At 47.4% G+C, this 27,238-nt stretch overlaps 1 protein-coding gene across 5 annotated transcripts in view; it reads left to right on the forward strand.

Moving 5' to 3' along the window:
• Positions 1-19,040: 19,040 nt before the first annotated feature.
• Positions 19,041-27,238, forward strand: part of CD276 (CD276 molecule) — a 31,159-nt gene continuing 22,961 nt past the window's right edge. Inside the window, exons 1-2 of one of the 5 annotated variants that reach the window (XM_063716211.1) lie at positions 19,041-19,155; positions 19,927-20,004. The gene's annotated coding sequence lies outside the window, so the exon portion shown is untranslated. Of the gene's footprint in view, positions 19,156-19,288; positions 19,900-19,926; positions 20,188-27,238 lie in introns of those variants that run through there. The other 4 variants (XM_063716209.1, XM_063716210.1, XM_002825646.5 and 1 more) reach the window with 4 other exon arrangements.

Here is a 27,238-nt window from a genome sequence, read left to right on the forward strand (position 1 = left end):
TTTTTAGTAGAGATGGGGTTTTACCATGTTGGCCAGGCTGGTCTTGAACTCCTGACCTCAAGTGATGCCCCCGCCTCAGCCTCCTGAAGTGCTGGGATTACAGGCGTGAGCCACCGCACCTGGTGGTGGTGCCTATGTTTATCTTTCAATACTATATAGTATAGATGGGATTTTGTTGTTGTCGTTGTTGTTGCTGTGAATGGTATCTCAGTTTATATTATATTTTCTACTTGGTAATATCTGATGTAGAGGAATGCTAGTTATTTTCAAATATTTTAAAAGATTGCAACTGTGCTTATTTTTTTTAAATGACGTTCTGTTGAGTTTTCTATGCATATGATCACAGCTGTCACCTGAACATAATGACAGCTTTGTCTCTTCTTTTCAAATCTTCAATCTTCTTCGTTTCTTATTGTCTTACTTCAGTGTCCACATTGACTAGGGGTGGGGATATTGTCCATCCTTGCCTCACCTGTAACTTTCAAGGCTTTGTGCCTTCATCAAGCATGGCATTTTTTATTGAGGTATAAGTTCCATGCAGTGAAATTCATAGATCTTCAGTAAACCCTGTACTCAGTTTTGGTGGACACAGAGCATCTCCTTTACCTCAGAAAGTCCCCAGCACTCCTTTACAGTTAATCTTTTACCCTCCAGAAGCAACCACCACCCTCATTTCTATCATTATTACGTTAGTTTTGCCTTTCTAGAGTTTCATGTAAATGGAATTATAGCAGAATGTACTTTGATGTGCCTGGTTGTTTTCCATCAGCATAGTATTTTTGAGACCCATCCCTGTTGTTACTTGCATCAGCAGTTTGTTCCTTTTCATTGCTTAGTAGTATTTCATTGTATGAATACACCACTGTTTGTTCCTTCTCCTTTGGATGAGCATCTGGATTGTTTCCACTTCAGGACTATTATGAATAAAGCTGCTATGAACATTATTATACAAAGCTTTTTTGTGGACATATGCTCTTATCTCTCTAGGAATGGAAATGTTGGTTCATAGTGTAGATGAATATTTAACTTTTTTTCTTTCTTTCTTTTTGTTTTTTTTTTTGAGATGGACTCTTGCAATGTCACCAGGCTGGAGAGCAGTGGTGCAGTCTTGGCTTGCTGCAAACTCCGCCTCCAGGGTTCAAACAATTCTCCTGCCTCAGGTTCCCAAGTAGCTGGAATTACAGGCACATGCCACCATGCCCAGCTAATTTTCATGTTTTTAGTACAGAAGGGGTTTCACCATATTGGCCAGGTTGGTCTCAGACTCCTGACCCCAGGTGATCCGCCTGCCTCGGCCTTCCAAAGCGCTGGGATTACAGGCATGAGCCACCACAGCCTGGCCAACTTTTTAAGAAACCATTAGTTTTGATGTAGTGTGGGCAAGGCCTCAAATTGGGGCTTAGCCCAGGAGGGTTTGAGGCTTCGTCCAGGAAAGAATTCAAGGGCGAGCTGGTGGTATTCGCAACTTTTATTGAAGCAGCAATGCATAGCAGCAGCAGAGGTACTGCTTCTTGCAGATCAGGGCTACCCCACAGGCAGTGTGCCCAGAGTAGCAGCTCAGAGGCAGTTCTGCAGTCATATTTAGACCCACTTTTAATTACATGCAAATTAAGGGGCAGAGTATGCAGAAATTTCTAGAAAAAGGGTGGTAACTTCTGGGTTGTTGGGTAGTTGTCATGGCAATGGTAAGCTGACACAGCACACTGGTGGGCATGTCTTATGGAAAGCTGCTTCCATTCTCTTTTAGCTACTCCTCAATTTGGTCTGGTGTCTGAGCCCTGCCTTCGGAGTTGAGTCCCACCTCCTACCTCAGTTTTCCAAAGCAATTATTTCATCTCACACTCCTACCAGCAATGTATGAGAGTTCTAATTGCTCTACATCTTCTCCAGCATTTAGTGTTATAAATCTTTTTCATTTTAACCATTCTATCAAGTATGTAGTGGTGCCTAATTGTTGTTTTATTTGCATTTCCTTGATGAATAATGATTTTGAGCACTTTTTTCATCTACCTATTGGCCATTTGTATATCTTCTTTTATAAAATGTCTGAGTTTTTTGCCCATTTAAAAATTGTGGTTTTATTTTTAATTATTGAGTTGCAAGAATTCTTTATATTTTATGGATGCAAGAATCTTCATTAGATATATGTGTTGTGAGTATTTTCTCTTGGCAGCTTTCCTGTTTATTTTCTTGATGGTGGTTTCTGATGAAGAGAAGTTTTTAATTTTGATGGAGTCTAACTTATTAATCTTTTCTTTTATGATTTATGCTTTCTGGATCCTCCTTAAGAAAACTTTGCTTACTCTGAGATCACAAAGATATTCTTCCAGCAGTTCTAGTAGCTTCATTATTATCTTAGCTCTTATGTTTAGGTCTGTGATCCATCAAGTTGGGTTTTGTGTATAGTGTGAGACAATGGTTGATGTCCTTTATTTCCTATATGGACATTCAATTCTTTAAGCACCATTGGTTGAGGATATTTTCCTTTCCCCATTGAATTGTTTTGATACTTTTATTAAAAATCATTTGATTTTATGTGTATAAGTCTGTTTCTGGGACTCTCTATTTGATTCCAGTAGTTTATTTGACTATCCTTTCACTAATAGCCCATTATCTTTGTTGCAGTTTTATTTGTCTGAAAATATCTTCATTTTGCCCTCATATTTTGAAGGGCATTTTTGCTAGATATAGAATATTTGCAAGTTTTTTCTTTGAGCATCTTAAAGATGTCATTCAATATCCTTCCAGCTTCTAAAGTTTTTGATGCAAAATCATCATATCTTACTTTCTCTCCTTTGAAAGTCATGAGTCTTTATTCTCTAGTTGCTTTTAACATTTGCCTTTTAGCTTTGGTGTTTGGCTTTTTGACAAGGAAGTGCTTAGGTGTGGTTTTTCTTTGTAATTATCTTGCTTGGGTTTGACCCAGCATCTTGAATCTGTACATTGATGTCTTCGATCTGTTTGGGAGTGTTCTTGATCATTAGCTCTTCCACTTTTGCTGCTGTCTTATTCTTTCTCTCCTCTGTTTGGGACTCCATTTACATATAAATTCAAACTTTTGATTGTTTCTTGTATGTCTGATGTGCTCTGTTATTTCCATCCTTTTTTTCTCTGCGGGCTTCAGTTTGCATAATTTATATTCAAGTGTGAACTTTTGAGTTCACTAATCCTGTCTGATGTTAAATCCATCCAAAGAATTTTTATTTTCAGATACTGTATTTTGCAGTTCCAGAAAGTCCATTTGCTATATTTATAGATTACAATTCTCTGTCAAAGTTTTCTTTTTAACTATTTTGTTGCATTTTCCATTATCATCTTTAAACATATCTGTAATAGTTATTTAAAATGTTTTGTCTGCCCTACAATATCTGAGTCATCTGTGGGTCTTCATCTATTATCTTTTCATCTCCTGAGAAAGTGAGGTTATATTTTTCTGCCTTTTCACACAACTTATAAATTTTTTTTTTTTTTTTTTTGAGACAGAGTCTCGCTCTGTTGCCCAGGCTGGAGTGCAGTGACACGATCTCAGCTCACTGCAACCTCCGCCTCCTGGGTTCAAGCGATTCTCCTGCCTCAGCCTCCCAAGTAGCTAGGGGTTACAGGCACATGCCACCATGCCTGGCTAATTTTTTGTATTTTTGGTTGAGACGGGGTTTCACTGTGTTAGCCAGGATGGTCTCGATCTCCTGACCTGATGATCTACCCACCTCGGCCTCCCAAAGTGCTGGGATTACAGGCATAAGCCACTGTGCCCAGCGCGTTTTACCCTTTTCTTATTAGGCAGGTAAGGTAAGAGACCAATTACAACAATATGATCAGAAAATAAACTAGATTGAGGTTGAATTGTAGTTCTGCTAGACTCAGTCTCTGGTTTGATGGAGAGCTTGTCAAGTCTCTACCTCCTCAGACATATCACACGATGGGAAATTCATTTATGCCTCTTAGAGGTTTGAGCTTGGCTCTTTAGCTTCCCACTTAACACGGCTTCAATTTTGGCAAATAGGAGAGTGGGACCAGCTGTGCGTTTGACACAAGTCCCCCTTCCTCTACAGATTGTTGTCTCCTAATTACTGTGAGGGTGGAAAGTTTCACTTTGTTATTCTGTGTCCCTCCCATAGCCTCCCATGCCCCTCAGGCACTTGGCAAATGTTCCATGGGAAAAGCTGGCCATGCTTCAAGGGCTCTGTTCAATCTGAGACCCTACATCTTTAATTATGAGAAATAATTGGACATTGTGTCTTAAAATATTTTTCTGGTTATTTCTTTTTCTGAGACTCCTGTTAAATGGATGTAGGCCCTTATACTTTTGTCATCCATATAACTTTTTTTTTTTGAGACAGAGTCGTGCTCTGTCACCCAGGCTGGACTGCAGTGGTACAGTCTCAGCTCACTGCAGCCTCTGCCTCCCAGGTTCAAGTTCCCCTGAGTAGCTGGGACTACAGGTGCATGCCACCATGCCCAGCTAGTTTTTATATTTTTAGTAGAGATGGGGTTTTACCATGTTGGCCAGGCTGGTCTTGAACTCCTGACCTCAGGTGATCCACCCGCCTCAGCCTCCCAAAGTGCTGGGATTACAGGTGTGAGCCACCACAACACCTGGCCCACTTTTCTTTATATTTTCTATTTTTAGACCTTTTCCGTTTTTTGTTTTGTTTTGTTTTGTTTTGTTTTATTTTTGAGATGGAGTCTTGCTCTGTTGCCAGGCTGGAGTGTAGTGGCACAATCTTGGCTCACTTCAAACTCCGTTTCCCGGGTTCAAGTGATTCCCCTGCCTCCGCAGACTACCAAGTAGCTGGGACTACAGGCGCGTGCCACCACGCCTGGCTAATTTTTGTATTTTTAATAGATGGGGTTTCACCATGTTGGCCAGGATGGTCTCGATCTCCTGATCTCGTGATCCACCCGCCTCGGCCTCCCAAAGTGCTGGGATTACAGGCATGAGTCACTGCACCTGGCCCTGATATTTTTGATTTTGGTGATTGTCTTCTGCCTGATCTTCCAACTCTCTAATTTATTTTTTGGCCGAATACATTCTGCTATTTACTCCATCTACTGAGTTATTTGTTGCAACGGTTATTAAATGTTGTCATTGCCAACATTTCTACTTATTTTTAAATCATTGCTTATCTTGCTTGATATTTACAGTGTCCTCCCTTATGTCTTGGAGGATGTATATTGTCCTTATTGTAAATCCCTCTTCTGCCTAGTCTGTTCATATGACATTTTTTTATTTTTTTATTTTTTTGAGACTCAGTCTTGCTTTGTCACCCAGGCTGGAGTGCAGTAGTGCTATCTCGGCTCACTGCAAGCTCCGCCTCCCAGGTTCATGCCATTCTCCTGCCTCAGCCTCCCAAGTAGCTGGGACTACAGGTGCCCGCCACCACGCCCGACTAATTTTTTGTATTTTTTGAGTAGAGACGGGGTTTCACCGTGTTAGCCAGGATGGTCTCAATCTCCTGACCTCATGATCCGCCTGCCTTGGCCTCCCAAAGTGCTGGAATTACAGGCATGAACCACCACGCCCAGCCCATACTACCCCTTTTGCTAGTCATTCATTTGGTGGTTGTTTTGGCTCTGAGCTCATCTTCCCTTAGAAGTGTCAGCTATCTTGGTGAATAATGTATACTCTGTGGGAAGGAGTGAGGTTAAAGACGGGGCTCCGGCTTTGGCTCCTCTAGGCAAAGGTATGAGAGGAGTGCCTCAGGGTGCAGAGCCTCTAGCAGCTATTCCCCATTTGCCACCTGTCCATAGACAAGCCAGAGTGAAGTGCCTCGCCTTCCAGAGAACCTCTGCCCTAGTCACTGCTCTTTTCCAAGAGCTGCCTCGCTCTGCTTTGTCTTTTATCCCAACGAAGGGTACAAGAGGAAGGAGAGGCTGCTCCATGGCTCCTGGCCAGCCTTCATCTATTGAATCTGTTTTCCACCAGCCAGTTCAGCTGGCCCCAGAATTGCCTTGAGGTTGGTTACCTTGCAATTTTCGGCTGGTGCTGTGTTGATGTTTTCTGCCCACAGAGGTGAAAGGGCAGGCTACCCTCCACCCGGAGAAGTATGGGGGACAGAAAAGCAACAAGAAAGCCCTCTCCCAGATTTATATCGACCCATGACCTCTGGCTGTCACCACTCTAGGCTGCAGTGCTCAGCCGACTGGGACCCACCCATCTACCTTTTGTTTCTCAGAGTCAGATTCTGGATACATCATCCCTCTCTCCCTTATACAGTGTCTCTAGGGCCGAGTCTCGGGGAGGGAATCTGCAGTCCACTCCATCCAGCACCAAGATAAAAATCTGAAGCCCCATCTACTTTCCGTCTTCTAAAAATTCTCCAATATTTCTGGTTTGCTAATGGTTCTTCATTTTGTTTTCTAGCCCTGTTATGTTTTGATTGTTTTTAAAAACTATTTGTTTCTTTTCTGCCATTTTCAAATGTGAGAGCATGTTCTGAGACCCTCCCTTTTCTTCTTAAGAAGAATCTCCTTGGCCGGGCGTGGTTGCTCACGCCTGTAATCCCAGCACTTTGGGAGGCCAAGATGGGTGGATCACCTGAGGTCAGGAGTTTGAGACCAGCCTGGCCAACATGGTGAAACCCCGTCTCTACTAAAAATACAAAAAATTAGGTGGGCATGGTGGCGGGCAACTGTAATCCCAGCTACTCGGGAGGCTGAGGCAGGAAAATCTCTTGAACCTGGGAGGCAGAGGTTGCAGTGAGCCGAGATCGTGCCATTGCACTCCAGCCTGGGCAACAAGAGAAAAACTCTGTCTCAAAAAAAAAAAAAAAAAAAAAAAGAAGAGGAAGAAGAAGAAGAATCTCCTACTTAGTAGAGGCTGCGATTCTTGTGCAACTTTGTAACTTTCATTCATCCCATTCACTCTTTCCTGTTTTCTTGTCTGTAAAAAGGGAATAGAGGAGTAGGTGATGTTTGAGGGCCTTTCACCCTCCCCGTGCTGTGGCTCCAAGGATCAGGCCCAGCTGTTGTTTGCTCATTTTCTGCTGTACATTCTGCATTAGTTCAGAAACGCGAGTGGTGGCACCGCTTTCTTTCTAATTTCATTCTGGTCATTGGTATTCAGAGAGCAAAATGTAGAGCTGAAAAATGAAGATTGTTTCTTCTTAGAAAAACAAAAAGCACAAACCATCTACAGAAACCTGTTCCTATAATGAACAACTGAGGCAGGTGAACAGAGGATTGTCCTGAGAAATGTGAATGAACCTGCCTCCACGGAATGGGTTATCTAGAGTGGGGGATGGTGCGAGGGTTTTTTATTCCGTCCCAAAGCAAAAGCAGACTTTTAATCATTTTTATCTTGCACTCTGGCCTCTTTCAAATCCCCCGAAGCCCCCCAAAGTTGCCAATGAGTAACGTGAGACTGTAACTCTCTAGGAAATAGGGATATCTCTGCCTCTGATGCCAGAAACAAGGCAATAGACAGAATGACCTCCAAGAACCTTGCCTATCAAATACAGCATCCAGTCATGTCTGTTTGTAGAGGCAGAAACCATTCATGCTTCTGGGAAGAGCTAAAAACCATTTTGAGAAAGGTTGGAGGAGTTGAAAGGAACACTGGGATGCTGGCTTCCTCTTCACCTTCCACCACGATTGTAAGTTTCTTGAGGCCTCCTCAGAAGCTGAGCAGATGCCAGCTTCATGCTTCCTGTATAGCCTGCTGAACGCTGAACCAATTAAACCTCTTTTCTTGATAAATTACCCAGTCTCAGATATTTCTTTATAGCAATTTGAGAGCAGCCCAATATGCCATCCATGATTTTAGGTACTATAAAGCCATAGACTATTGGGCAAGGACTTCAGCTCGACCCTCATAAACAGATAGGGAAATAGCCTGAAAGAGCTCAGAGACTTCCCTGATATCACCATAGTGAGTCAGTAGCTGAACTAGGAGTAGAACCCAAGGCCTCTCACTGCTGTGTAGGAGTCTGATACCTGTACCTGGATGCCTCAAGTAAGTTCCTGAAGCTTCTAAGCCCCCCACTGCTTTTGAAGGAAACGCTAGGTCAGGCATAAAATAAGGGCTAATTAAATGTGCAGTACTGTGGCAGATGCTGTCGATCCCCATTGTGGTTGAAGGACCTAGCCCTCCAGGTGCTAGGAGGATGCAGGAAGACGGCTCTCGGCTGTAAATCCTCTTTGGGAATTGCCTCTGCTGAAGAAAGCAACCTGGATCAAAATAACTTCCCCCTTTCCAGAAGATCCACATCCAATGACTGATTTGTGCTTGAGTATTAAAGGCCAGCTCTGTCCTGACACAGGACAACTCGAAAGAGGTTGTTCCAGCTTCAGAGTGCCCTATGCGGTTGGCCAAGGTCTTTGCTGAGTCTGTACTGTGGCCTAACTTCTCCCCTGCCCAATTCTATTTTTCTTCCTTTTCTTCCCCAGGTGTTGAGCCGCAGAGCACTCCCTATTCTAATCTCAGAGTCTGCTTCCTGAAGAACCCATCCTGCCACACTTGGATTGAATTACAGTCATGAGGAAGCCTGAACTTGGGAAGGAGCCAGGGTCTGGTGGCTTCAGTCGTGGTGGGGGAGCAGCTGAAGAGAGATGGGTCATAGACCCTGGACCTGGAGGCCTGGATTCCTGCCTCTCCATGGCAGCTCACCTGCCCAATTATGATTTTGCCTGCAACCCTCTAAGCAGAGCCGGGAGAGGCTGTGTGATTATTGCTGTTCCAATCACTGCTTAAAATCAATGCTATGTGTCCCAGAAGATCAACCTCCCCCATTTCTTAGAGCCATTCCCCTAAATCTTCACCCCTCTTCTCGGGCTCTGCTCACTCTCACCTCCCTCACTCTCAGTAGATGATCTTGCCTCGTACTGTCCTTTACAGAAAAAACGAAAATGAAGCCATTGGGAAGCTTTCGTCAGTTTCACATCTCATATCCTTGTTACCCTATCCTCACCTCCTCCCATCCAGCCCAAGGAAGGGTGGTCCTCCCTAGGCTCTGGGCCCTGCCCCTTTCTGCTTCCTTAGAGATCTCTGCATGTCAATTATCATACCCCTTCTCCCTCATGCGACTTACCTGTTTCCTCTCTCCTGGTACCTTCCCATGGGTACATAAATATGTTTAGGTCTCTCATATCTGGAAAAAAGCACCAACCACAGATAGAAGAAAATATTTGCAAATTATATGTTTGACAAAGGACTTGTATCCAAAAATATACAAAGAAGTCTTAAAACTCAACAAGAAAACAAACAACCTTATTAAAAAATGGGCCAAAGACCTTAACAAACACCTCACCAAGGAAGACATTTAGGTGGCAAGTAAGCATATGAAAATATGTTCCACATCAAATGTCACTGGAGAATACAAATTAAAACAATAAGACGTGACTACACACCTATTGAAATGGCCAAAATCCAGAACACTAACAACACTAAAAGCTGGTGAAGATGCAGAGGCACAGGAACTCTCATTCATTGATGGTGGGAATGCAAAATGGTACAGCCTCTTTAAAAGACTGTTTTTGGCAGTTTCTTACAAAACTAAACATACCTTTACCGTAGAATCCAACTTCCTTTGTTAAATACCGAGGAGAAATCACGCTTCTCGGTATTTAACAAAGGAAGTTGAAAAGTTACACCCAAACAAAAAACTCTGCACATGAATGTTTATAGCAACTTCATTCACAATTGCCAAGGACATCCTCTTGTCCTTCAGTAGGCGAACAGATAAATAAACTGTGATACATCCAGACCACAGAATATTATTCAGTGCTAAAAAGGAATGAGCTAGCAAACCATGGAAGGATTCGAGGAGACTTTAAATGCCTATCACTAAGTGAAAGAAGTTAATCAGAAAAGCCTAGATACTGTATGATTCTAGCTATGTGACATTCTGGAAAAGGCAAAACTACGAAACAGTAAAAAGGTCAGTGGTTTTCAGGAGTTGAGGGGAAGAGAGGAATGAATAAGTAGAACACAGGATGTTTAGGGCAGTGAAACTACCCTATATGATACTATAATGGTGGAAACATGTCATTATATATTTGTCAAAACCCACAATTTGTATAAAACCGAGAATGAACCTTCACGTAAACTACAGACTTTGGGTGATGATGATGTGTCAAGGTAGGTTCATTGATGGTCACAAACGTACCCCACAAATTGATTATTGGGGGAGGCTGTACCTGTGTGGGACCGGGGGGTATAGGGGAAATCTCTGTATCTTCTGCTCAATTTTGCTGTGAACTAAAACTGCTCTAACAAATGAAATCTATTTTTTAAAACAACACCACACTACTGGTCTTTTCATTTAGCCACACTCATGCCACAAGCAGTTATTAAGCAATATTCTAGGTGCAGGAATACAGCAGTGGACAACAAAGTCATGACTCAAATTCTATGGAGGGAGATAGACAATAAATGCATAACCAAGTAATATATAATATTGTCAGAGGGTAAATAAGTGCTAAGGAAAAAAAAATCAAGCAGAGTGAAGAAGTTGGGGATGACCAAGGCTGGGGATAGTGGGCACCACTTTATATAGGGTGGTCAGGCCTTCCTGGAAAGGTAACACTTGAACAGAGACCTGGAGAAAGTAGGGAGTGAACTCTATGGACATCTGGGGAAAGAGTGTCCCAGTGAGAAGGAAGGGCAAGAGCAAAGGCCCAAAGGCAAGTATGACTGGTGTATTTAAGGAGCAGTAAAGGAAGCGAACGCAGAGTAGAGGAAGCAAGTGGGGGAGAGATGAGATCAGAAGGAAAGCACAGAGCCAGATCATGTAGGATCATACAGAACAACTGAAGGACTTAACTTTTACTCTAGAGAATTCTGAGCAGAGGAATGACTTGATTTGCTTGCATTTAAAGAGGTCACTGTAGCTGCTGTGTAGAAAGTAAACTATAGAGAGAAGTGGAAGGAAAGAGACTAATCAGAAAGCCACTGCAATACAGGTAAATGAGGGTGGCTTGGATTAGGGTGGTAGCAGTGGAGACCAGAAAGATGGTTCTGCTTCTGGATATATTTCGAAGGTAGGAGCCAGTAGGACTGTTGGTGTGGGTTTTGCAAGAAACAGAAAAATCAGCTAGGTGTTGTGGCTCATGCCTGTAATGCCAGCACTTTGGGAGGCCAAGGCGGGTGGATCACCTGAGGTCAGGAGTTCAAGACCAGCCTGGCCAACCTGGTGAAACCCCATCTCTACTAAAATACGAAAAATTAGCTGGGCCTGGTGGCAGGCGCCTGTAGCCCCAGGTACTCAGGAGGCTGAGGCATGAGAATCCCTTGAGCCCTGGAGGTGGAGGTTGCAGTGAGCTGAGATTGCTCCACTGCACTCCAGTTTGGGCTACAGAGTGAGACCCCCATCTCGAAAAGAAAAAAAGAAACAGAAAAATCAAGGTTGACCGCAAGGTTTTTGGCCTGAGCCAAAAGAAGAATGAAGTTGCCATCGCCTGAGATGGGGCAGACTGCAGGATAAATGGTTTGTTGTTTGTTTTAGTGGCAGTGGGTAGGCAGGAGAATGAAAATCATGAGTTTGATTCAAGACAAGTTAGTGAAGATGTTGAGTAGGCAGTCGGGTATACAGAATTAAAAGATACAGTCCAAGCTGGAAGCTTGAATTAGAGCGTTCTCAGCACACAGATAGTATTAAAGCCGTCAGACTGGATGAGATGACCGAGGGAATGGGTGTAGACCCAGAAGAAAAGAGTGTGAGTACTAAGTCCTGGAGTTCCTGTACATTAAGGGGTTGGGGAGAGGAGAAGGATCCAGCATAAGAGACTAGAAGGAACAACCAGCAAGGTGAGAGGAAAAGCAACAACTTTCTGTTCTAGAGGCAGAAAGTGTTTCAAGAAAGGTGGTGAATGATTTGGAGACAGTGAAAAGATTGATGATGCAGGAGAGGAGAATTGCTGGCGTGACATCCTTGAGTAGGCAAGTTGCGCAAAAGGAGGGCTGACCTGAACTGTAGGACAAGGAGGGAAGGCAGAAGGTGTGGCCCAGGTACTCTTTTCTCTGCTCCCAGATCTGCTCTTCTCAAGGTGGCCTTCCCCTTCTGCCCCCTGCACTTGACCCATTTCCTGGTGCCAGACCTAGCAAGCAGCACTACCAGGGTAATTAGATCGATGTCTTCCCGAGCGTGTGTTGTCTTAGAGAAGGTCAGACCTGGGCAGGTCCCTGACGTCTTTCACTTATTGAGTTCTTCCCATCCTTCAAGGTCAGCTATAAGCCCAGCTCCTCTGCGAACCCTTCCCTGACCTCCACAGCCTCAGTCCACACAGCTTTCCCCTCTCCTTCCCTCCCATTTCCTCCTTCAAGCTGGGCATTGAGGAGCATCCTTGGAGACCTAGGACAGGTGAGGACAGGAGCCCATTTCAGCTGCATTTCCACTTATCACCAGGAGGGGGCTCAGAGTAGCAAGTGCCTATGTCAACCATGATGGAAAGAACTTGAAAAGGAGTAGGGAAGTTGGAGACTATTAGTTCCTTTCTGGCTTTGCAGGCCGCTTGTCCATGGTGCTAGCCTGCTTCATTAGTCCTGTCTGCTGCAGGGCCGAGGAGGAAATTCTGATGCTCTCAGTGAGAAATGGTGGCTCAGGGCTGCAGAGGAGCTTTAGGAGGACTCTGAGAGGAAAAGGCCCAGAACGGTTAAGCTACCTCCTCCAGCCACATGGTTAGTTCGTGGCAGGGATGAGAGGTGAGCCCTGGTGTCCTGGTTTTCAGCCTGCTGTACTGTCAATGCCCCTTCCCGCCAGCCAGGGTCAAGGCATTCACTCCAGAGTTCAAGCCCTCATTCAGCTATAGCATCCCAGGTGGGAGTGGGGGAGCATGAGTGAGGAGCCTGGAGGAGAATGAGCCAGAGTTCCTGCCCTAAGGGAGCCCTCAAAGTGCCTGGGGAGATACGACACGTGGCTCGGGCCAAGTGGAGAACACTGTGGGCAGCACACATCAGAACAGACCAAGGTTGGAGCTGGCACCTGCTCCTTGGAGGAGGCTTAGGGAAGTAAGTGGATTGGTCCAGTTTGAGAGGACAACCTCTGATAGACTCCCTCCTCCTAAGCTGGGAGGAACTGGACTGTGTGAATATTTATGGAGGGGTGGAGGGTGATGGAGACGGGCCACATTTTGACAGCAATGCTGACCCTAAAGAATAATGAAGGGCTGGTCAAGGAACTACTAGGGTAAGGGGAGAAACTCTGGCTGGAGTGACTCCTCAGAAGCCACACATCTGGCTGCACATCTCCCTGAGTGCACGACGTCAGTGCTGCTGCTCAAGTTCCTGTTTGGAAACCCAGAGCCCATCCCTGTTTGCCTGTGAAGGTGCCAGGTTCCTGCAGAAGTCCGCTTATAAAGGATTTCGTTTGAAGTTATGTTTGTGATGGTCTAATCATGAGAACTGAGGAAGGAAGAGAAGCCACATATGTCATTTTGCTGTTTAAAATGTTGTTTTAAAACAAGTCCTGTTTTAAGAAAACAGATGCAAGGTTGTATTCATGAGCAACTGCTAACCACAATAATGGAATAAGCAGTTAAGCTAATAAGATATAATACCCCATACTTCATGCAGTAACCTTGGGTGAGGTAGGCCAGTGGGCAGGAAGCCTCATGTCTGGTGGCAGAAGCAGGGTGGGAAAGAAACTGCAAGAGAACTGAGCCTTGGTCACTGACTGAGGATGCTGCAACTCACACATCCTGCTTCGTGGCCTGGCTTGTCTCGAACTGGGTTCTTCCCTAGCACCAGTAACCCAAGTGGAGACCTAGCAGCAGCCAAGACATGGTCCCAAGTAGGGTCACTTTCACTGCAAAATGCCTATCTCCAGGAGAGAGGGGGAGTGGACTGAGAGAAGCCAGCGAGAGAAAAAGGGCAGGGATTTGCACTCAGTTGTCCTGCCTCAGGGATTAGGGTTGACATGAAGAACTGCAGGTTAAGAGTGCTCCATTAAGGAAGACTGGATAAACTTTTCTCACCATTGGGGCAGTTAAACCTTCCCTTGAGTCCATTTGGTAAGGTGCCCTGAAGATGCCTAGGCATAATGTCACAAGCCCAGCTGAAAACAAATACCACAAAGAGACCCCGTGACTTGAAAACAGCAATATTTGCACTTAAGATTCAGCACCTGGCTTACTCCTGTAGTCCCAGCTACTAGGGAGGCCGAGGAAGGAGGATTTCTTGTGCCCAGGGGTGAATTCAAGGCTGCAGTGAGCTACAATTGCACTACGGCACTCTAGCCTGAGTGACAGAACAAGATCCCGTCTCTTAAAAAAAAAAAAATAAAAAAGGATTAAACTCCTGGATTGAAATTCGGATTTCTGGATTCCATGTGGTTTATCCACCATCTTTCTTAAGAGGGCCATCACCACTGGCTTGTGAGGTTGGGCCCCTTGTTCTCCAAGCCAAGGGCACTCGATCTTATTCATCTAGCAGGAACCCTTAGTTGTTCTGGTCAGTGCCTGCTTCTCTGAGCCTGTCTTGGGGCAAGCCTAGGAGCAGGGCCAGGACAAGCATGAGGTACCTGCACCTATGATGCAAAACTGAAGGAGGTGCTCACTTTCAGGTCAGCACAAGGGTGGAGCCTGTTCAATTATTTGCATGTGAGAGCTATTAGAAGAAAACAACTCCCAATGAGATAGAGGAGTTCCCCTGGTAGCATGGTGCTGTTTTTAGTTTGTTCTGCTGTTTTGTTGTTTTGTTTTTTAAACTCTGTCCAACCCTCCTATGTGGAGGACCTCCCACCTTCCTTCCGACTCACCAGCAGCAGGACACAAACTCTGAAATGGCTTCCTGGTATTGGGAGTGTTGTCAGCCAAGGTTATAGTAAAGAAATTGGAAAGAGAAAGGGGATTGAATGGTTCAGTTTCACCGGGGATGGGGAGGAAGACAGATAATGGAAAGGGTGAACAGGGAAGAAGAACAGAGGCTGGTGAGTCAGATAGAAGCGGCTAGTTAGAAAAGACTGCTTAGAAGCTCTTTCGTTATGTTGTTGTGTGTGTATTAGGGCCTTAGGGTTGCGGAGTGTTCCCAGGTGATCCTCCCTGGAGGACCCGTTCCTCTTTCATTAGGCTGCTCCTGTTATTTTGCTTGCCAGATGCTTCCAGCTGGCAGTAGTTGGTTCTAGACATTTGAAGCCTATTCCAAGACTCAACTCCCAGGACTAAGAAACTAGGAAGCCGGAACCTGCAGTGGTTGCCATGCACCATATTCAGTTTTACACCGGATTCAGTCATTTGAGAGAAATGTGGTTGCCTTAAGTCTAGGCTGGATGGATTGGTTCCTGATGGCACCCTATGAGTCCTAAGTGAGTGGGCAGAGTGGAGTGCGGGTGGGTGGCTTTTGCCAAGACATCAAGGATTTGAGACCTAAAAATGCAAACAACTTGGGAAGTAATATGCACCAACCAGCCTGAGGGAAGGGAGGCCAGTGCCAAGATGTTGGCTTAGTGTCACAGGGATCCTCGATAAAATCCCTAATCCCCACTTGGGCCTTAAATCCCTGACACTGCCAAGAATTGATTTTTGTTTCTTATGGAAGCAGTCAAAATGAATACATTTTCAGTATCATTCTTAGGAGAGGCATCTCAATGTTTCTGGGCTGCTTTCTATGAGATAGACTGCTTAGCTGCTCTAAAAAGACAGAAATATCTCCCTAGCTTACACTGTACAGTTTGCTTTATCTAAGTGTATTTAAATAGATGAGAGAGACACTTTCCCTTTTGCATGTCAAAGGAGGCAAAAGGAAGTTGTCTCCTAATTTCAGGCATAATTTCTGCCCTGAGGAAAGTTATAATGTTCTGTCGTATGGATACACCACATTTTGCCTATCCATTCATCTGGAGATGTAAACACTTGGGTTGCTTCCACATTTTGCCTATTGTGAGTAGTGCCACTAAGAATATGAGTGTACAAATATCTCTTTGAGACCCTGCTTTCAATTCTTTGGGGGTATGCCCATAAGTGGAATTGCTGAATCATATAGTAGTTCTATTTTTATTTTTATTTTTATTTTTTGAGACACAGTCTCACTCTGTCACCCATGCTGAAGTGCAGTGGCATGATCTCAGTTCACTGCAACCTCCGCCTCCTGGATTCAAGTGATTCTTCTACCTCAGCCTCCTGAGTAGCTGGGACTACAGGCAAGCGCCACCAGGCCTGGCTAATTTTTGTATTATTATTTGTTTTTTAGTAGAGATGGGGTTTCACCATATTGGCCAGGCTGGTCTTGAACTCCTGACCTCAGATGATCCACCCACCTTGGCCTCCCAGAGTGTTGGGATTACAGGTGTGAGCCACCTTGCCTGGCCTATTTTTAATTTTTTGAGGAACTACCAGACAGCTTTCCATAGCTCAAGGCTGCTCCTTTAACAAGCTTTCCTCAAAGCCTCAATCGGTGAGTTTCATTTCCATCTCATTTGCCACACTGGGTCACGTGACTGCCTCTAGCTGCAAGGGTGTCTGAGAACCCATGTATTTTCAACCAGGCATAGAACTTCTTAGAACAAATGATACACTCTGTTGGTAAGGAAGAAGAAGAGAATTAATTTTAGTAGACAACTAGCAGCCTAAGGGCAAATGAGAACACTGGAGGGCTTCAGGTAGGCAAGAGACATTGTGGGAGGATTTGTGCTTTAGAAGGCTCTCTCTGGCAGCTATGGACTGAAGAGTCATAGTCAGCAGAATTAGTTAAGAGGCTTCAACAACAATCCAGTGAGGGGTGATGGGGGCTCAGATGAGGATGGTGTGGCAGTAGGGTATTCAGGAAAGGGATGGATTCCTAACATATTCTGGGGCACCCCTTCATGCCTGCCTGGATATTGGCAGTGGGAAGTGGGGAGAAGTAGGAAGGAAGGAGGGATGAGTCCAGGTTTTGAGCATAGTCCTTCCTGTATATCTAGAAGGGGAAACAGGTTTTGGGGACAGGTGATAATTCAATTTTGCACGTGTTGAATTTGAGGAACCTATAGGATGGTAGGTAGATAAAAAGTGGGATAAGGCTTGTCCCAGTCTGGGTCTTTTGGGATTGGTTTGTGACCTCCTTGGGGAACTTGAAGCAAAACTGGAGATAGCACATTCTGAGTCATCTACTACTGTGCTGGCCCAGGAAGCAGGTTGTGGGGAGGTAGCGGGTGGGAGGGATAGAGGTTAGAGGCGTAAGGCTGCTGTCCAGAAAGAATGCATGAAGACAACCTTCCATCCTGAGTTTTTCTGGTTCTGACGGGAATCTCTGTGTAGCATCTCCATTCCTGAGTTCTCAGGGACAATCAGGCAAACATTCTCTAAACCAAGGAGACCCCTGCATGAATGGGATGGTCATTCTAGCTATCTGTGGCCAGATCCAAGTGTCTGAGTCTCAGATGAGCTGGTGCTACACACGTGCTATCTGTGCCCTGCCCAAGCTGTTTCCCCTTCCCAGGGGATCAAAGCCCTCTCAATCTGCTGCTTCCAGGGATGAGAGCCAATACACATTTCCTTCCCTCCTGACCTCTGCTCTTGAATGATTATTTTAAAATCTCCCCCCATAGACACACTATAAACTGCTCTGTGATGTTCCTTCACTGTCCACCATGGCTGAGTCATGCCAGATTATAAATCCCCTAGGACAGGACCAGCGTCACCACCGCAGGGCACAAGGCACAGGACTGACTCTTTGTAAAGGGAAGGAAAGTAAGTTTCTCTAGATCTGTTCAATGCCACCTCCAGGGTCCTGCAGCAGGGCTCCTAGCTCCCTCAGCCCAAGGACACCTCTCCATGTGATGCTTCTTCCCCAGGTTGCTGGGCCAAGTGGAGGCTACTCATCCTGAGACCTGTAAGGCCAGACCCAGGCTGGATGAGGCTGGACAGGGCCTGGCAGGGCAGTGGGGAGCAGCGTGGATTGGTCCAGAGTTCCTGGAGGTCGTCAGGGACAAGACAGCTGGGCCTCTCTGCTGTCATCCCTAGGAGCAGTCGGCAATTACACAGACACAGCTGCTGTGTGATTCAAAAACACATATGCACGTAGACTCAGATACAGAGTTGCTTGAATGTGTTCACAAATATACACACCCGGCCGGGTGCGGTGGCTCACACTTGTAATCCCAGCCCTTTGGGAGGCCAAGGTGGGTGGATCACAAGGTCAAGAGATCGAGACCATCCTGGCCAAAATGGTGGTGTGCACCTGTAATCCCAGCTACTCAGGAGGCTGAGGCAGGAGAATTGCTTGAACTCAGGAGGCGGAGGTTGCAGTGAGCCGAGATCGAGCCACTGCACTCCAGAGCCAGACTCTGTCTCAAAAAAAAAAGACAAAAAACTCCCACGAATACACACACCCATGCACCACCACCCCTACCCATACACCATACGCACACTTACATTCAGAGGACAAATCCTGGTTCCTCCCTTCATAGCTATGTGTCCCCAAGTTACTTAATCTCTTTGTATCTTAATTTCCCTATTTCCGATCTGTAAAAATGAGAATAATGGTGTTCACCTCAATGAGTTGTTTTGAAGATTAAATGAGATAAAATGGTAAAGAGCTTACAACAGTGGCAACACATGCAGAGAGACGCACATGTTTTCATACTCATTTCCCAAGCCTTGCCCAGTACTGCCACTGGCACTGGTGGTGAGCCTGGCAGCAGTACAAGGTTGGAGTCCCTTCATCCCTTTGAGCCTTGGTTTTCTCATCTGTGAAATGGGAATAATAATATCTACCCGGCGGGGCTGTTCGGAGGAACTAAAGAGGCCCAGCATGGAAAGCTCCTAACCTAACTCTGGCCCACAAAAGTCTCCCTACGTTTTAGCTGTCACTGTCCCTATGAGGAAGAACAGATCTAAGAACAGGTGCAGGGATGAGCTGCACCACAGCAAAATCTGGACAGGCCCGACCCCCATCTCCTCCCAGGCTGGAGCGGGGCCCTGTAAGGACAGAGCCCAAGGCCACTAGGTGTCAGGCCTGTTGGAGCCAAGTCCGGGCAGCAGTCTGAGGTGGGGCTGGGGGCAGGGCTGGTCGGATGGCCGTGGGTGGAAGGAAAAGAGGAAAATCAGCTCAGTGGAAATTGTCCTGCGGTTGGCTCAGGCGCCCACGACACTGTATTTATAGAGAGCTCCTTGCAGCTCTTAATTCCTCGCAGTCGAGTTAACCCTTTCTGGGCTGTGGTGCCAGCATGGTGTGGAGGAAGAACCCAGGACTGGGGTCGGACAGCAGGATTCCAGCCCTGTTCCGTCGCCAGTCGATGACCAGTCAGTCACCTGTCCCCTCTCGCAGAAAGGAAGATTCGGCTCTTGGAAGTGTGGGAACGGGGTGGGGGATGGGCAGCGCCCCGCTCCGGGAGCCGAGGGTTTTCCCCGCCAGGGTCAGGCCTGGGGGCGGGGCGGGGGCGGGGGCGGGGGCGCGGGCCCGGCAGTGTGCTCTGCCCGGCGGGCTGGCTCAGGCCTCCGTCCTTAGCCGCCGCCGCGGGGCCAATCCGGCCTCAGGGACGCACGGGAGCCGCCTTTCCGGGCCCCAGGCGGATTCTCTGGCCCGGCCCACCCCGCCCCTCGGACTCCCCGGGCCTCCCCCGGCCCCCATTCGGGCCGGGCCTCGCTGCGGCGGCGACTGAGCCAGGCTGGGCCGCGTCCCCGAGTCCCAGAGTCGGCGCGGCGCGGTGAGTGCTGGCGTGGCGCGGGCGGCGCGGGGTGGGGCGGCCTTTGTCTGCTGCGGGCCGGGCCCGGATCCCGCGGAGGTCCGCACGTTCCCGCGCAGGGCTGCAGGAGCTGAGCAGGGGCGCATTCTCTCCGGGCTCCTGCTCCCCTGCCCTCCCCTGGATCCGAGCGGCCCCCAGCGCACAGGAGCCCCGGGAACCGCGGGCGCCCCTCCTGCCCTGGGCTGTGGGGTCCACGGAGAGCTGGGGGCTCCCGGATCTTAGCCCGCCCCCCTTTCCTCGGGTTGAGAGGGGCCCGGGCGCCGTCGGACCTGCAGACCCCGGAAGCTGCGGACCGGGCCGGGTGGGTGAATGCGCTTTTGCATTGCAGGCCCCGGGTCTGGAGCGGGCATGGGGGCAGATCTGTCCGGTGTTGAAGCTTAACGAAGCCACCGGCCGGCGCTGGGAGGTTAGCGGGGTCTCGGGTCCTGCAGAGGAAAACGCCCAGCTCCGGGAGAGGAGCGGCGGGGAGGGAGGACGAGTGGTTAGGCGTGTCCACTCTGCGGGGCCCAGCAGGGCGAAGGTGTGGGCGACTGGTGCACTTCACAGGCAGCCGTGAGCAGCATGAGGGGCCAGATTCCGGGAAGGACAGGTAGAGACGGCTGGCAGGGGCCACGGGGTGAATAGGTGTTGGGGGTGGGGAGGGAATTGGGATGGGCAGTTTGGGCTTGGGAAGCCTCAGGGAGGTGGGGGGTGAGGTGGGATGGAGAGGAGATTCGGGAGAAGGTGGAGGGAGGTGGGGACCCCGAGTGGGGGCACACTAGAAGGGAGGGGATTGAATTCCAGCGCCCAGGGCCCTCCCTGCGACCGTTTAGCTAGCGAATTGGCGGGTTTGGCAGCCTAAGGCAGGGGATTTATTTCTAAGCCAAACCTGCTCTAATGAGAAAAGCGTGATAGATGACTCAGATATGGAATCTATCACTGAGGGAAAACATTAAGCAAATAGTAAAGCAAAAAAGATTTGTGTGTGTGTGTGTGTGTGTGTGTGTGTGTGTGTGGCGGGTGGGGGGTGGTGTTATTTGTCTTAATTTAGGAAAACGATTTGCCTTCAAATTGGATGTGGATAATTGTAAATGAGTCTGATCTCTTCATTAAAGCCCGGGGTCCTTTTCTTATAAGCATGTCTTCAGCAGTTAGTTTCTATATTAGAAAGTAATGAAGCTGCTTTGTCTTTAAGAGAGTTCTTTATTCAGTGCGGCCTCCTCTGATTCCCTCTGGCCTCCCAGAAGTCCCTAGGAAATCTGATGCTGTGCAGCCTTCCTTGTAGTGTGGGGGCCTGCAAATAGGTGGGACAGTTTGAGGCAGAGGGGAATTGAAGTCCAAACTTGAAGTCTAAACCTGTCCGATGGGTTGAGCTGATCTGAGTGCAGGGCGGGGTGGAGGGCTATGGGGCTGTAGGGTATGAAGTGGCTCATTTCAAGGGAGTATTTTGGGTGAATGCATTTTCCTGATATCTGGAGTTCTTGAGCTTAAGCACTAACACTTAGGGTAACTGTCGACCGTGGAAATTTACATACATCACCGTCAGCTTACTGGAGTATCCTGATGTGAGTGAAATTTTCCTTCATGACTTTGGGTCAGCCCTGTGGCCCTCGGTGTTTGTACTGAGGGGTTGTATGGCAAGGGGACGCTGGCGGGAGAGAGCTTCATTCCTGCGTTAAGTGGCCTCAGCGATGCAGTCTGGGTCCCATGACTGACCTTTGGAGTTCTTCCATGTCCTCATGGCGTTACTGGTGGTTTCTCCTGCCTGCAGTAAGCTTTCCAGCTTACTCTAGGCTCCTGTGCTGTGAGACATGAGCTTGTCAGAGGTGAGGAGCCTGTGTTAATGCAAGTCTCAGGTGAGAAGGGGTGTTGGAATCTGAGGACCCTGTTTTCCTTCCTGTCCCCTCTTCAGCTCTGTCCAGGCACCACCCGATGGAAGGTCGGCTGAATGTCTCATATTCAGATACCCGACAGCTGGGTTGGGTGCTTTAATATTTATGGAAAGGACAGTTATAGAAGTATGGTCCCTTCAAAGTAGTCCTCTGGAGTGTCTGTGTCCTTATTAGGTTGACTTCTGAACCTTCCTGTGGGAATTCCTCTATCCTTAAACTTTGGCCTTCTCTGGAGGGGTAAATCTTTGTTCTTTGGAGTAGGATTTGAGTTTGACAAGGAGCTGGACAATGCTGTTTGGAGTCAGAGATGCATCGTGATAAGAGAGCTGTGAGTTGGAATTCCACAGCACCCGAAGAGACTCCTAGAAAGTGTTGTAGGACAAGTGGCTGGATGGTACTTGGTTGCACATATGGGGTTTGGGGTCTGTGCAGAAAAATGACCAAATCCGAGCAGCCTCTGAGATTATGACCACATGGGGGCTGTTAAGCTGTGGATCTGAGTCATAGGGTCAGGGAAAGAGGAAAAATGGCAAGGAGGATGACGTTACTGCCCATGAGCTTATCCTCTGAGTGGGTGGCGACTTCTCATTGTCCTTTTCCCACATCCCCAGGGCAGGAGTGGTAGGGAAGTCCACCAGCAAAAGGGGGAGGGCACACCCAGGGCCTAGGGGAGAGGGAGAAGGGTGAGGACTGGTCCACGTGATTTTTGAGAAATTGCCTTTGGTCTTGTTGGCTCAGAATGGACCCTACACCTGGAAGGGGGCCACGTGTACAGTTATACAACCCTTGCCTGCCACCCCCAGTTCTACCGCCCTTGCAGTGTGCCAGATAGGAGCATTGGGTTTTCAGGTTTGGGAGTGGGTAGGGTTGTGCTGGAGGCTAAATAGACATTATCTCATGTAATCCTCATAGTAATCCTATGAGGTAGGGTATCATTAACACCATTGTACAGTTGGGGAAACTGAGGCCCAGAAAGGGTAAGTCACATGCCCAAAGACACATAGCCGGTAAAGAGTGGAGCTGGGCTGTTGTCTGCTTCCAGAACTGGCTTTTTCTGCTGCTCTGGAGGTAGGCACAGGTTTTACCCCTCTTTCTGGAGCCCGGCAAGATGCGCCAAGGGTCTCCGTAGTAAGTCAGGGAAGACTCATCTGGGGAACCAGAGAAAGGGCAGGCCTGACCTGGGTGACCCCGCAACCAGTGGCCTTCACAGCATAGTCAGGGCCTTTGCTGAGAGTTCTTCTCTCCCAGAGCCCTGGCCTTCATCATTCTGGGGCTTCCAGGAGTCCCTCCTCCACCCTCCAGTTCTGACCAGTGCTCCCAGCCAGCTGCCCCCTTTCTCCCTTTCTTTCTCTTTGTGGTCCAGAGAAAGAATGCCTGCTCCACACACCTTACGCCATTGGGAATTTGACCTTCGCTAGGCATAGGGAGCTTAATCTGCAGGAAGTGGAGTGAGAAGCATTTCTTGCTGGGAGCCTTGGAGCAGGGAGAGATACTGTCTCTGGGAGGCAGGGGTCCCAGGTTACCCTAGAGGCAATGCAGGCTCCTAGGAACTGGGGCTCCCTTGTGGGAGACATTGGAATGTATCCTTGTGGGAATGCTCTGTGCTAGGGGATATGGCAGCAGGAGGGTGGAAGCCTATGGTACTTGGAACTGTGACCGAGCATCTGTGAAGAGGAAGGGGCCCAGGCCCACTAGAATTGAGTCAGAGCCAGAGGTGGAGTCGAGTTGTGCATTTGCTACTTTGGAGCTGGGGCAGTGATAGGGCTCTAGGTGAAAAGTGGGGACACAGAAGGAGTAATGGTCCCAGAGACCCAGATGTGTGGCCTGACAGAGGAGGTCTTGGCCAGGGAGAGTGGGGGAGGGGCAAAGTGTTCGCTCAGTGCAGAGGCCCCATTTAGGAGGCCTTGTCCCCATGCTTGCGGCAATAATAACAGCAATAATAATAATTATTACTGCAGTTTTGGTACTGGGCACTTTCCTAAGTCCTCTCTCTCTGTTGTCTTATTTTATTCTCACAGCAGCCCTGTGGGGTAGGGATTGTTACCCCCATTTTAGAGATTTGGAATTGGGTCTCAAATAGGTTAAGTCATTTAAACTTGGTCATGTGTTCAGCAAGGCATCGGTGTCAGGATTTAAACCCAAGGCTGCCTGCTTCTGAGCTCATGCTGTACCCTGGGCAGGCAAGGCAGCCTGATGATTCCATTCAACAAGTGAGGAAGAGAGATAGGAGCATCAGCTGGCTCCTAGTCGCCTCTGCTGGTGGCTGATAATTGAGTGTGGGCCTTTGGGCAGCCGGCCGCCACTCTCTGGGTTCAGATTTCCATCTGTACAATGGGCCTGGAGCTAGGCACTGGACCAGGTGTACCATAAGAGGCCTTTTAGCTCTGAGGACTGGTGGAGACTGCTACACTCCCAGAGGGGTCTGGTGCTTAGATGGAGAGGGGTCGGCAGAGTTGTTCCGCTAAGCTGAGCCTCTTTCAGGGTAGAAACCAAAGGAATTTGGAGGCAAGGAGGCATTTAGGCAGATCACATCTGGAGAAAATGCACCCTTCCTTGAGTGCAGTCTGGAAAGGCTTCTGGAAAGGATAGGATTTCCAGATATGTTTAGGTGGGCACCTAGCAGGACTCAGCAGATATTGAGTGAATGCAGATGTGTGTGCCCTGGGCCTGCCAGTGTCTGACCCGAGATCTGCCCTCTGATGTGGTCTTGTGTGCTCTTATCCCTTTCCTTCCTCTCCCTATTCTCCTTGTTGCCATCCCTTCTTTTGGCTGGACCTTCTCTGGGCCCAATGTAGCTTTCACTTTTTTCAGGGCTCTGTGCCTCCAGTGTGTGTGTGTGTGTGTGTGTGTGTGTGTGTGTTTGTGTGTGTGTACACATTTCCACATGCATGTATGGGTCAGTTTTGCAGCCCCTGCACATACCTCTAGTTCCAGGGAGACCTTAGCCCTGCTTTGCTGACCAGCCCTGATGACATACTACTGTCCTGACTCACACAGAAATCACTTGGAGAGGAAGAACTGATTCCTGCTCTTGGGTGGGATCACGGGACTGGGGAATGGTGCCCAGTGGACAGCCTTGAACACAAAAGGCCCAAACTGACTCAGATTATCAGGAAAAAGGAAGGCAAACAGGGAGGCTATTCCCAGGGAACTCTAGGGACCCTCCCATCTCTTTTCTGAGGCTGCTGCCCATTTATAGAGCACCTAGTATTAACTAGGTCAGTTTTGATAATTTTACTCTTTGAGTCCTATAATCATCCTATGAGGGTAAGGTTTATAATCCCCATTTTACAAATGAGCAAACTGAGGCTCAGAGAGGATATTTTCATAAAGTTTCATTACTAGGAAGTGACAGAGTCTGGATTTGAACCTGTCTCTCCAACTCCAAAGTCATCTTCTTAAACACTAGTGCTAACTTCTTCCATGAAGCTTCTTGTGATTACACCAGCCCAACATGCGATATGGTCACAGCATGGGATGGTGGTCAGGACCCTTTGATGGTTGAGGAGATGAAGACCCAGAAAGGCAAGGGGTTTGCCCTAGGGAACCTGGCAAGTGAGTGACAGAGCCTGGTCTAAAGTCCAGGATATCTCTGTTGCTGTTTTCCTTTTTTCGTTAATTGCAAAAGAATTTACAGGTTCATAGTTAAAAACAGAGAAGTGTATCAAGTAGAAACAGTAGCAAACTCTCACCCTTATTCCCACACTTCAGAGTTGCATTCACTCTCAGGCATCCAGATCCTTTCCCCATATACAAACATCCATCCATCCATGTATCTATCCATCTCTCTATCTAAACCCACATGCATTCATTCATTCACTCATTGAATCGTGCATTGAGAACCCATTATGTGCCAAGCCATTGCTAGAATTAAGGATGCAATAGTTAAATAAAGCAGATGTGGTTCCTTCTCAGGGAGGTTCCCATATATCATGAAGAAAACAGACTGGGTGCAATGAATAACAGGGTCCTTCTTAGAGTGGCATATCTCTTACCTGGCTTTTCTGTTAAGGTGACCCTCAGAATATGGAGGTGTTACCTTTTATCTTAGTCCATGTTTTACAGCTATAACAGAATACTACAGCCTGGGTAATATATAAAGAAAAAACTTTATTTGGCTTGTAGTTCTGGAGACTGGGAAGTCCAAGGGCATGGTGCTGGCATCTGGCGAGGGTCTTCTTGCTGCATTATCCTATTGTGGAAGGGCATGTGAGTGTGCAGGACAGACAGTATGGGGGCAGCACTTACTCTTTTATCAGGAACCCACTTTTCCTGTGATAACAGCATTATCTCTTCACTTCTTACAGGCCCCACCTCTTAGTACTGTTACAGTGGCAATTAAATGTCAACATGAGTCTTAAAGCACCCATGTCATCTAGGAAGAAGAAACTGTATTTGCAGCAACCCTGTGAGGCAGGAAAGGGAGCCCTATGTTGTAGGAACTGGAAGCAGCCCACTGTGGTGAGGGGCAAGTAGGAAGAGGTGAGGCTGGGCAGGTGGGCAGGGCCAGGGAAGATGGGGCTCTGTAGGCTATGGAAGAGCTGCGATCTTATCACAAGGAAAGTGAACAGCGCTATGATTAACTATTGAAGGCAGTGATATAATATAATTTATGCTTTTATATTAATAGCAATTATTCTGGCTGTTGTATAGAGTATAGACTGGAGAACAGAATTGGGTGGGGGAACTAGAGAAGGTGAACAGACTGGTGAAGAGGCTTTTATAGTTATCCAGGCAAGAGATGATGGTGACTTAGAAGACCAGGAAGAGAAGCAGGGGTAGAGAGAAATGGAGATAGTGAAGATATAGCAGACATATTTGAGGAGTCCTTCAGTTACAGATAATAGAAAACTAGCTCAAGCATATTTAAGAAAAAAAAAAGACTGGTTCAAGTACCTAGGCGGTCTATATGTGCAGCTTGCTTCAGGGATAGGGGCTTAAATGATGGTTTTAGGGCTCTGTATCCTTCTAGCTTCCATCTCTGCCTCTGTTTATTTGTTTGGATCAATTCTTTAGATTGTTGGTAGCAGACAGATTTATTGCTAACAGTCCCAGACCATATCCTTCTTAGTAATCTCAGCAAGAAAGGGTCTTTTTTGATGGCTGCAGCAGCAACAAGGCTCTGGGGAAGTCTCTGATTGGGTGTGGCTTGGCTTAAAGCTCATTCTGGAACTAATCACTGAGTGGGGGCAGGGCAGGGTTTCTCCATGAGCCAGGTCTTGTAACATGCCCAGGCCCTAGGCTGGGAGGACAGCTCCACCAGTACAGCATGGACTGGGCTCCCTGCAGGAGTGTGGAGCCTTGCTACCAGAAGGGGCCAGCACAGACCAAGAGAAGGGCACTGTAGAATAAAGGACATGGAGCAAAATAACTGTGTTAAGACTAGCTACCAAAGACAGAGACAATCTGCTCGGCATTGAATTTGCCTCTTTGTCAAGGAAAGAAGGAGCAGAAGATGTTAAGAAGGAATTGAAGTTTAGGCCAAATGGGGAGGTGCTCATCTGTTTTAACTGGATTTGTCTTCTGGCCCCTGGGATTGCCTGTCCTGGTGTGGGGTGAACTTGGAGACAGAATCTCTGAGAAGCTGTCAGGGATATTTCAGGCCAGTCTAGGGTAGAAGAGGGTTGGACACGTGGGTCACAATATTCCACAGTTTCCTGCTGTGCCCAGATTCAATCCAAGTCCTCATCTACCTCCCTCACTACCTCCCTTGCCTCCTCTCCTGAGTCTCAACCTCTCCTGGAGTCCCATCTTCCCAGAATATGCTGT

The sequence above is a fragment of the Pongo abelii genome, chromosome 16, assembly GCF_028885655.2.
Source record: "Pongo abelii isolate AG06213 chromosome 16, NHGRI_mPonAbe1-v2.0_pri, whole genome shotgun sequence".
Classification (NCBI taxonomy): Eukaryota; Metazoa; Chordata; class Mammalia; order Primates; family Hominidae; genus Pongo; species Pongo abelii.